Raw genomic sequence first — 11,445 nt, 5'->3', positions numbered from 1 at the left:
AAAACCCTGGGAAAAGACTTATTGGTTCAAGGCCTGGAAGGAAATCTCTCTCCAATCATAACTTGACAACCAACCAACCAGAGACTTCAGTGGCTACATATGACAAAGAATGCAGACTTTGTGGAATTATTTTAGGAAGGTTACTGAATAGTCTAATGGCAGTAATAGCAAACAAACCTTGGGGAGGAGAGAAAACCTGATTTTCAGAGCTGCCACCTTATATTATTTGACATGTTCAATTTTCAACAAAAAAAATCATTAGGCATGCAAAGAAACAGAAATGCATGGCTCATACAGAGGAAAAGAAGAAGTTAATAGAAACTATCCTTAAGGAAACCCAGCCATTGGACTTGATAAACAAAAACTTTAAATCAGGTATTATAAATATGTTCAAAGAATTCAAGAATATCATGTATAAAGAACTAATGAAAAGTATGAGAACTATGTCTCACCGAATAGAGAATGTCAGTAAAGTTAGAAATTATAAAAAGAAACATAGAATTTTTAGTGTTGAAAAGTATAACTGAAATGAAAAATTTAATAGCGGGATTCAACAGCAAATCTGAGCTGACAAAAGAATCAGCAAACTTGAAGATAGTTGAATTGAAAATACCCAGTATGAGAAACAGAAATAAAAAGGAATTTTTTCCACATCCAAGAACTGTGGGACACCAGTGAACCTACCAATGTGTGCTTAATTACAGTTCAAAAAGAAGAGGAGAGAAAGAGCATTTGAGGAAATAATGGCCCTAAACTTCCTAAATTTGATGAAAATTTTCATCAAATTCAAGAAACAAAGCAAATTCCAGATAGCAGAAATTGGGAGAGATAGAAATCTACACACATCATAATGTATAGCGAATGCAGTAACAGAGAAGTGACTAAACATATGCAAGAGATCCTCAAAAAGATTAATAGCTTATCTGCCATCATAAACCATGGAGTACAAAAAGTAGTGGGTTAGTATTTTCAAACTGACAAATGAAAAAGATCATCAGTCAATACTTCTATATCTAGGAAAAGTATCTGTCAAAAATGAAGGGAGGTCCTACCCCGTGGGGTGGGCTTGTGCCCACGTCCTCTTATGGCGGCCCCCGGGGCCCCAGAAAGTTTCATCCTGAAAGATGTAGTAGCATATGTTGAAGTGTGGTCATCCAATGGAACAGAAAATTATTCAAAGACATTTACAAAACAACTTACAGATATGGGGGCAAAGGTTTCAAAAACTTTTAACAAGCAAGTAACTCATGTTGTATTCAAAGATGGATACCAGAGCACTTGGGATAAAGCACAGAAGAAGAAAGGGGTAAAGCTTGTTTCAGTGCTCTGGGTTGAAAAATGCAGGACAGCTGGAGTACATGCCGATGAATCATTATTCCCTGCAGCTAATATGAATGAACAATTACCAACCTAATTAAAAAAAAACGTAAGTGTATGCAGCCCAAAGATTTTATTCCCAAAACACCAGAAAATGGTAAAAGACTTCAAAAGAAATTTGAGAAAATGGCTAGAGAGCTACAAAAGCAAAAAACAATGCTAGCTTCTCAAATGATTGAGAAAGTTCATGATAATCCAGCTGATTCTCTGTATGAAGCACCTTTGAATGTTTCACATGACACATGTAGTTCAGATGAATCCTTTGCGGGTGTTTTACATTCATCTTTTGATGATCTTTGTGCAAACTCAGGATATAGAAATCAGGAATTGAAATTGGGAGGATTCATTAAAGAAATTAACAATATTTGTATTTCTTCACCTTCATTGAAAATAAATAGTATTCATTCATCAGGAGCTTGCAATTACCTCAATGAGCCTACTCCTCAGAAATCTATGAGTAATCTTTCAGAGGAAAAAGATACTATAAGTGTGGTGGTCATCCCTAACCAAAAGCAGTCTGAAGGGACATCTAAGGAGATATTTGATGAGAAATATAGTTCATCTTCTACTTTATCTACAACAGAAGACCACTCTTTGCTAAATTCAATTCCAAAAAGTTCCTCAGCAAAAAGAAAAAGAATGTCGGAGTGTTTATATTCATCTTCAAAGGAAAAGTTACCCCAAAAAAAGTACGGTATGAAGTGTACCATGCCAAAATTGAAACTTTTTAAGTTGGCTAACAGCCCACAGTTTATGACCAAGCCTGTTACAGAGACTCTTCATTGTGGGGAGTCCTCATATGATGATTATTTTTCACCTGATAATCTTAAGGAAAGAAATCTTTCTGAATGTCAGTCATCCTCAAGCCCTGTTCAGTTCAATTACAGAAGAAATCTTTCTAAGAGTGAGAGAATAAGTGTATTAGAAATGTCTGATTTTTCCAGTATTGGTAAAAAATGCAGATCAGCTAACATTACTGATTTTACAGCAAAAACTAGTCCTAGTCTTGAGAAACCTACAGATTATGAAGGAAATACAACTTTGAGTTATATGACATCTACAGAAATAACTGCAGCTGAAGAAACTCCAGTATATTGTAGACAAGCTAATTTTCAGAAAAGAAAAGACACATACCACCTAGGTGGATATAACTTTTCTTGTATCGTCGATGAACTTGTTCATCAGAAAGAATGCCTAGGGAAAGAACATCATGGTACCCTAACTCCTTTGAAAGGAAGCACTCGAGAAAATAAAGAATTGATTGAAGTTAAAAGCATGCAGAAAGAAGATAACACGTCTGAAGATGGAATACAAACTGATAATAAGCTAAATTTTGTAGATTATAATGAGGGAAAACCCACAGAAGAAAGGCAAAACATACCTAAAAGATGTAGTGAAAGTATGTGAATCTATTCCAAATGCCTTGTTATTGGACTATGTAATAGTATGTCTATATTTTAAATATATCACAACTTTTTCGTAATTTAAAATTATTTCTCTCTCTCTAAGAATTTGTACTTGATTATTGCCCAGTGGTAAATTTGGAATAAGTAACTCCTAGCCTGGATAATTGAGGAGAGCGAATGCCTTTTCCTTGTTCCATTAGTCTCTCACTATAACATGATGGTGGTATAAGGAGGCATAAGTATGCCTCTATTAAGTAATGGAGGTCTTTTGTTTTGTTTTTTTAATCTCGATTTATAACAGTGAAATAGTTTACTTTAGAAAGAAAATTAAGGTCACATGAGCCATTGAGTGTACAAAGAAAAGAGGAGGTACGAAAAATAAATTTGGAAATACGTTACAAATATTTTTTAAGAAACTAGATATAGCACACTTAACATGTATTTTGCTCAGTTAAGTTCATTGTCATGGTCCTTGTTTAACTTCTATTTATTTTACTTTAATCATATCATTTAAATCAGAATTATTCTTATCTGTAATTTAATTGTAGTCATAGTAATGAACTATGTCATGAAGAATACAGTAATGAACTTTGCAATTGTAGCAAAAATAGCAGCAATAAGAACATTGTGCCCTTTCTGATTATAAGCACAAATAGGTTTTTGTAATCAAAATTGAAGACATGTTGAATTTTTACTGTCCTTACTTTTCCAGTGGTTTTAACCACCTCTTTCAAGACACAGAAGTTATGGGAGTTGACCTAATCTCTAATAGATTGCATATCTTTTTGACAAGTTTAAACTTCCCCAAATCTCACAAATAACATTTATATATTTTAACCTATTCTTTATAGCTTAGGTTTCCAAACATATTAAAATTGACAAGCAACTATATTATGTTCCATTAGGCTCGGTATGTATTTTCAGTATATTTATTTAAAAATCATGTCAGCTAAAATTAATATAAAAAGTAGAAGTATGGAATTGTTTTTAATATATAAGCATATCCTGTTCTTTTGGTTTATATCTTGTGTATTTTGTAAACTTTTGAAAAATATTTAATGACGTGCAGATGCAAATTAAGTGGGAAAAAACTGATTTTCAACCAGTACAGTCCTCCGTATAATTCCAATGTCATAACATAAGGTGTGCTCTTCCTTGGAAGCAGAAATATTATTTGTTCTAGGACTTATCCTCAAAGTCCATAACCCCTTAGGGTCTTGGGATCAATTATAACAGGAAAAGAAGGTTCTGGATCACTCACTGTGACTTAGGGATTTTAAGATTTTTATTGATCCTATGATATGTGCCATCAGATGCTGGTATAAACACTTTATATGCCCTGGTAAAATAATACCTTCTAGAGTCATCTGCCTTATTATTTCATAACGTTCTGAAGATCAAAAACAAAAGGTTGAATTTCAGGACAGTAAAAGATATTAGATATTGTCTAGCCTTAATATAATCCCTTTGTTTCATAGTGATATAATTAAACCCACTGATGTTTTTAATTGTCCATAGTAAGCTCAACTGGAACTCAGGTATCCCAACTCTATTTGAGACTCTACCATAAATAAAATCATAATAGCCTTCACTTGGATTTGGATGTTCCATAGATGCTGAAATTGGCAATAAAAGCTGCTCTGTATATCAAACTATACCTCTCCAAACATGTTATGTTGAAAATAAAAAAATAAAATAAAATAAAATAAAATAAAAAAAAAAATGAAGGGAATATTAAGACAATCCTAGATAACCAACAACTGAGAGAATCTGTCAATAGCAGATCTTTCCTACAAAGAATAATATAGGGTTTCCTTCTGGCCAAAATGGAAAGATACTGGAGATAAACTCTAATCCACATGAAGAAATGATTAAAAAAGAATCTATACAAGTAAATGTAAAAGACAGTCAGTGCATTTTTTGTTTGTGATTCTTCACTTTTTTTTTACATTACTTAAAAAACAACCACATAAAACAATAATTATAAAGCTGTGTTTATAGGCTTATAATGCATAAACATGTAATTTGCCTTACAATAATAGCACAAAGGAAGTGGGAGATAATGAAGATACATTGGAGCAAAGTTTCTGTATAGTACTGAAGTTAAGTTGGGATTAATTTGAACTATATTCTTATAAATTGAGATGTTTTTAATCTCCAGGTTAACCATGTTTCATTTTGCTAAAGGTACTGCAATGCAATATGCCAGAAATGGGTTGGCATTTACAATGCAGATTTGTTAACTTAAAATTTATAGTTCTTAGGCTGTGAAAATGTCCAACCTTGGGTCTGACAATAGGTCACTGGCACCCAAGACACCTTTGTCACAGGAATGCATGTGGCTGGTTTTTACTGGCCCTTCATTCCTGGGTTTCATTGCTTTCAGCTTTTGGTTCCAGTGGTTTCCTCTCTGAGCTTCTGTGGGGATTTTCTCTTTGAGCTTCTCTTAAATTCATCTCTTAGCTTCTCTGGGTCTTTTCTGTCTTTTATCTTTTCATTAAGAATTCCAATAGAAGCATTAAATGGGGTGGGTCACATCTCAATTGAAATAAACTAACCAAAGTTCCCACTTACAACAGGTTTGGACTTACAGGAATGGATTAAAAATATATGGCCTTTTCTGGGGTACATAATAGCTTTAAACCCACAAAGAAAATAACAGCAAAGAGAGCAGGAAAATAAAAAGGAAATTAAAATGGCATACTATAAAAATTCATTTTTATGAAGCAGTCATATAGGAATATAGAAGATAAATATGGCAATGAAAAAAATAGCAAAATGGCAGAAATAAATCCAATTTTATTAGTAATCACATTAAATATAAATGGACTAACACTCCAATCAAGAGACAGAGATTAGCAGAATGGATAAAAAAAATATTATCTAACTATATACTGCTAAAAGAGATGCACTTTTTTTTTTTGCTTTTATATGCATAGAATATTTCTTTTTTCTTTTTTTAAATTTTATTAATTAAAAAAAATTACAAGAAACAAATATTCCCAACACATATACTCAGCAATTCACAATATCATCACATAGTTGCATATTCCTAATCATGATCATTTCCCAGAACATTAGCATCAATTCAGAAAAAGAAATAAAAAGACAACAGAAAAATATAACAAACAGAAAAAAAAATTTTTTATAGGCCATACCCCTTACTGATCCCTTTCATTGATCACTAGCATTTCAAACTAAATCTATTTTAACATTTGTTCCCCTTATTATTTGTTTTTATTCCATATGTTCCTCTCATCTGTCGACAAGGTAGATAAAAGGAGTTTTCACAATCACTCAGTCACATTGTGAAAGCTATATCATTATACAATCACCATCAAGAAACATGGCTACTGGAACACAGCTCTACGTTTTCAGTCAGTTCCCTCCAGTCTCTCCATTACATCTTGGATAACAAGGTGATATCTACTTAACGCATAAGAATAACCTCCAGGATAACCTCTCGACTCTGTTTGGAATCTCTCAGCCATTGACACTTTGTCTCATTTCACTCTTCCCCCTTTTGGTCCAGAAGGTTTCCTCAATCCCTTGATGCTGGGTCTCAGCTCATTCTAGAGTTTTTCTCAATCCCTTGATTTTGAATCTCAGCTCATTCTGGGATTTCTGTCCCATGCTACCAGGAAGATCCACACTCCTGGTAGTCATGTCCCACGTAGACAGGGGGAGGGTGGTGAGTCTGCTTGCTGTGTTGGCTGGAGAGAGAGGCCACATCTGAGCAACAAAAGAGATTCTCTCGGGGGTGACTCTTAGGCTTAATTTTAAGTAGGCTTGACCTATCCCCTGTGGGGTTAAATTTCATATGAACAAACCCCAAGACTGGGGGCTCAGCCTATAGCTTTGGTTGTCCACACTGCTTGTGAGAATATCAAGAATTCAACTTGGGGAAGTTGAGTTTTCCCCCATTCTCACCATTCTCTGAAGGGGACTTTGCAAATATTTTTCCACTCACTGATCAAATCACTCTGGGAGTCATCAGGGCATCACCTGGACAAACCAACAAAATCTCATGTCCTATACAAAGTTCCATGTACTTAAGGTGTCCAATCAACTATCTACATAAGTTATATTAGGAGAGGCACCAGTCAAAGTATAGATTTGCACCAAATAAACATTTTTTGCTTTAGTCTCACACATTAGTTGAAATTTTAAAATATTAATTACCATCTATTTTCAGTACCCTGCAGTAATGACATTCTTTTGTTCTTCCTCATGCAAAAACACTTTTTAAATTTGTACATTTAGTCACTATCATTATACACTGTAGGCATTCCTAGATTACACCATCTCAATCTTTATCGTCTATCTTTCTTTGTGGTTTCATTTATGCCCCAGCCCTCCTCCCTCTATCATTCTCATATGCAGCTTCATTCAGTGTTTTAACATAATTGTATTACAGTTAGGTAAAATTGTGCTGTCCATTTCCGAGTTTTTATATTCAGTCCTGTTGCACAATCTGTATCCCTTCAGTTCCAATTACCCATTATCTTGCCCTATTTCTATCTCCTGATGGTCTCTGTTACCAACAAAATATTCCAAGTTTATTCACTAATGTCAGTTCATATCAGTGAGACCATACAGTATTTGTCCTTTTGTTTCTGGCTAATCACACTCAGCATAATGTCCTTAAGGTCCATTCATGTTGTTACATGCTTCATAACTTTATTCTGTCTTACAGCTGCATAATATTCTACCTTATGTAAATGTCACAGTTTGTTTAGCCAACTGTCTGTTGATGGACATTTTGGCTATTTCCATCTCTTGGTAATCGTTAATAATGCTACTATAAACATTGTTGTGTAAATGTCCATTTGTGTCCTTGGCCTCATGTCCTTTGAGTAGAGACAGCATATAGATGGGTCCTGTTTTTTAATCCATTCTGCCAGACTATGTCTTTTGATTGGAGAGTTTAATCCATTAACATTCAGTGTTATTACTGCATGGTAGTACTTTCTTCTACTATTTTGCCTTCTGGATTTTATATGTCATATCTAATTTTTCTTCTTTTTATCTTTACTCATAGTCTTCCTTTCTACACTCTTCTCCACACCTCTCTCTTCTGTCTTCATATCTGTCTCTAGTGTTCCCTTTAGTATTTCTTGCAGAGCTGGTCTCTTGGTCACAAATTCTCTCAATGATTTTTTGTCTGAAAATGTTTTAATTTCTCCCTCATTTTTGAAGGACAATTTTGCTGGATATAGAATTCTTGGTTGGCAGTTTTTCTCTTTTAATAATTTAAATATATTATCCCACTGTTTTCTTGCCTCCATGGTTTCTGCTGAGAGATCTACACATAGTCTTATTGGGCTTCCCTTGTATGTGATGGATTGCTTTTCTCTTTCTGCTTTCAAGATCTTCTCTTTCTCTTTGACCTCTGACATTCTGATTATTAAATGTCTTGGAGTATGTCTATTTGGATCTATTCTCTTTGGGGTACGCTGCACTTCTTGGATCTGTAATTTTAAGTCTTTCATAAGACTTAAAATTGGGAAATTTTCAGTGATAATTTCCTCCATTAGTTTTTCTCCTCCTTTTCCCTTCTCTTCTCCTTCTGGGACACCCACAACACGTATATTCATGCACTTCATATTGTCTTTCAATTCCCTGAGTCCCTGCTCATATTTTTCCATTTTTTCCCTATAGTTTCTGTTTCTTGTCAGATTTCAGACGTTCTGTCCTCCAGTTTTGAAATCCTATGTTCTGTCTCTCGAAATCTACCACTGTAGGTTTCCATTGTTTTTTTCATCTCTTCTACTGTGTCTTTCATTCCCATAAGTTCTGTGATTTGTTTTTTCAGATTTTCAGTTTCTTCTTTGTTCTTTCCTTGCCTTCTTTATATCCTCCCTCAGTTCATTGATTTGGTTTTCAATGAGGTTTTCCATGTCTGTTCATATATTCTGAATTAATCATTTCAACTCCTGTATCTCATTTGAATTGTTGGTTTGTTCCTTTGACTGGGCCATATCTTCAATTTTCCTAGTGTGATTTGTTATTTTTTGCTGGTGTCTAGGCATTTAATTACCTTAATTAGTTTATTCTGGAGATTGCTTTTACTTCTTTTATCTAGGGTTTTCTTGCTGGATGAATTTGTTGTCTATCTGTTCTTTGACATTCTGTTCAGCTTTATCTGGACCTTTAGCTTAAGTTTTGTTTAACAGAGAATTTTTCAGTTCTTGTTTTCTTGTTTCTTGCCCTGCTTGTGTGGTGCCTTCCTCCCCCCCCCCCCCCACACACACACACTTAGGAGGATCTACTTAGATATTATAGACCCCAGCCAGATTTTCCCAGACCAAACTGGCCTCCCATCAGGAGGAAAGAGTCACCTGCATCAGTTTTCCCTGAGGGTGAGACCCAGCAGTTTGAAAGACTTTCCTGTGAAGTCTCTGGACTCTGTTTTTCTTATCCTGCCCAGTATGTGACGCTTGTCTGACTGCAGGTCCCACCAGCATAAGATGATGTGGTACCTTTAACTTTGGCAGACTCTCCCTGCTGGGGGCGTGGTGGAGACAGAGGAGAGGTTGTAGGCTGGTTTTAATGGCTTCAAATTACCAAGCCCTGGGGTCTGAATTCCTTGATGGAGGGATTCCACCTGGGTGGGGCTTCACCCCTCCCCTGGGGAAGGCACAAGCTCCAGATAAGCCCCCCAAAAGAGCTCACTTCTGCCTATGCCTGGGGTAGTTGCAGCCTGAAAAGTGGTGCCACTGTATCCAGAGGCAGTCAAGCCTTTGTAGATACACAGCCACAAAAACCTCTGTTTCTTTCTTTTTCTTTCCCCCCTTTTTCTGTCACTCCTGCCCCCTTGGCACCAGGGCAAAAAATGAGCTACCTCCACTTTGATCAGGTTCACCTAAGCTGGGGGCCTGTTTTTAGTAGTCAGAATTTGTTAATTAGTTCCACAATTGGCGTTTGATTGTGCCCAGTCCCTGCTGCTGGTAAAGTCCTTTCCTTTCCCCTCTGGGAAGCGGCCTGTGGGGGAGGGGTACTGGCCGCTGCAGCTTTGGGAACTCATGGTTCTGGGAGGTGCTCACAGCCGGTCCAGCTGGTCCAGACTGGGGTACGCTGTGTGTCCAGTCACTATCGTGGCTCCGGGAGCTGTTCTGTACTGTTTCTGGTTATTTAATAGTTGTTCTGGAGGACGAACTAAAATGCACACATTGTTAAGCTGCCATCTTGACCCGGAAGTTGAGAGATGCACTTTTTTAAAAAGATGCAAATAAGTTGAAAGTATAAAGATATAAAAAGACACACCATCCAAGCAGTACGCAAAAGAGAGCTGGAGTGGCTATACTAATATCACACAAAATAGATTTTTAAGAGAAAACTTGTTACTAGAAACAAAGAAGGATATTTTCTAACAATAAGAGCATCAATCCATTAGGGAGACATAAATATAACTATATATGTGCCAAATAATAGAGCCTTAAAATACATGAAATAAAAATGATGGAACTAAAGGAACATATAATTCAAAAGTAGTTTGATACCTCACTTTCAACAATATGTAGAAGAGTAAGGAAGATTAACAAGGACATAAAAGGCTTTAAAAATATTCTAATCCAACTAGACTTAACAGATGTATATAGTACACTACACACAACAACAGCAGAATACACATTCCTCTCAAACACATGTGGGACATTTTCCAGGAGACCTTAGGTAGGATATAAAGCAAGCCTCAGTAAATGTAAAACTATTGAAATCATACAAAGTACTGTTCTCCAACCTAAAAATAATAGAATTAGAAATCAATAACAGAAAGAATTTTGGAAATTTAGATTTTGTGTAAATTTAAATTTATGTGTAAATTTAAAAATATTCCTAAATAACCAGTGAGTCAAAGAAGAAATCTAAAGGAAAATTAGAAAATACTTATTGAATGAAAACCAAAATACAACATAACAAAATGTATGAGATACAGTGAAACTAGTATTTATAAGGAAATTTATAGCAATTAATGTTGAATTTAAAAAGAAGATGCAAACCAAAGCATATGGCAGTACACATCACATTCAGAGTTCTGTATAAATCTGCCTTCTTTGTGATTTCATTTTTTAATCTCTCTTTATTGTAGAGAGGACCAGCAATGGTAGCTAACTCCCTATGATTCACTGTCTTAAACTGGTTATTGAATAAGCATAGACTTGCCAGGTTAGTTGATTTATCATGAATGTGAATGATCTTGAAATTTTCCACAGTTCAGCAAAGTGCTAATTTCACCAACCAAAATTTAAGGAAGAAATACAATTTAAATACATAATTTTTAAAACAATCCCTCTTTTAATGGATATAACAGATATAATGTAAAACATCTTGAACTTGTACATTTGAAATGTTATATAAAAAATCACCTATGACCTACTGTAATATACTCACAAGTACATTTCCTAATTATTAAAACTATTTAAAAATATATATTTAGACTAGGAACAATGGTACATACATATGATCAAACATTGTGCTGCTACAAAAAGGAATGAAGTTGTGAGGCATGCAATGATGTGAATGAACCTGTAGGACATTTGGTGAGGCAAAATAAGTGAGAAACAAAAGAGCAAATATTGCACGATTTCATTTAGAAAATACTTATAAGAAAACTGGGGCCTAGATTCTAAACTCGTATAGCAATTGCATTTAGTCTGGAGTG

The 11,445-nt window shown here is 35.1% G+C and overlaps 1 pseudogene; it reads left to right on the top strand.

The window, feature by feature from the left end:
* Window positions 1-1,050: 1,050 nt before the first annotated feature.
* Window positions 1,051-4,450, top strand: LOC143677830 (microcephalin pseudogene; annotated as a pseudogene).
* The last annotated feature ends 6,995 nt before the right edge of the window (window positions 4,451-11,445 follow it).

The sequence above is a fragment of the Tamandua tetradactyla genome, chromosome 3 (assembly GCF_023851605.1).
Source record: "Tamandua tetradactyla isolate mTamTet1 chromosome 3, mTamTet1.pri, whole genome shotgun sequence".
In the NCBI taxonomy this organism is placed as follows: Eukaryota; Metazoa; Chordata; class Mammalia; order Pilosa; family Myrmecophagidae; genus Tamandua; species Tamandua tetradactyla.
This window is presented reverse-complemented; position numbering and strand designations above follow the sequence as displayed.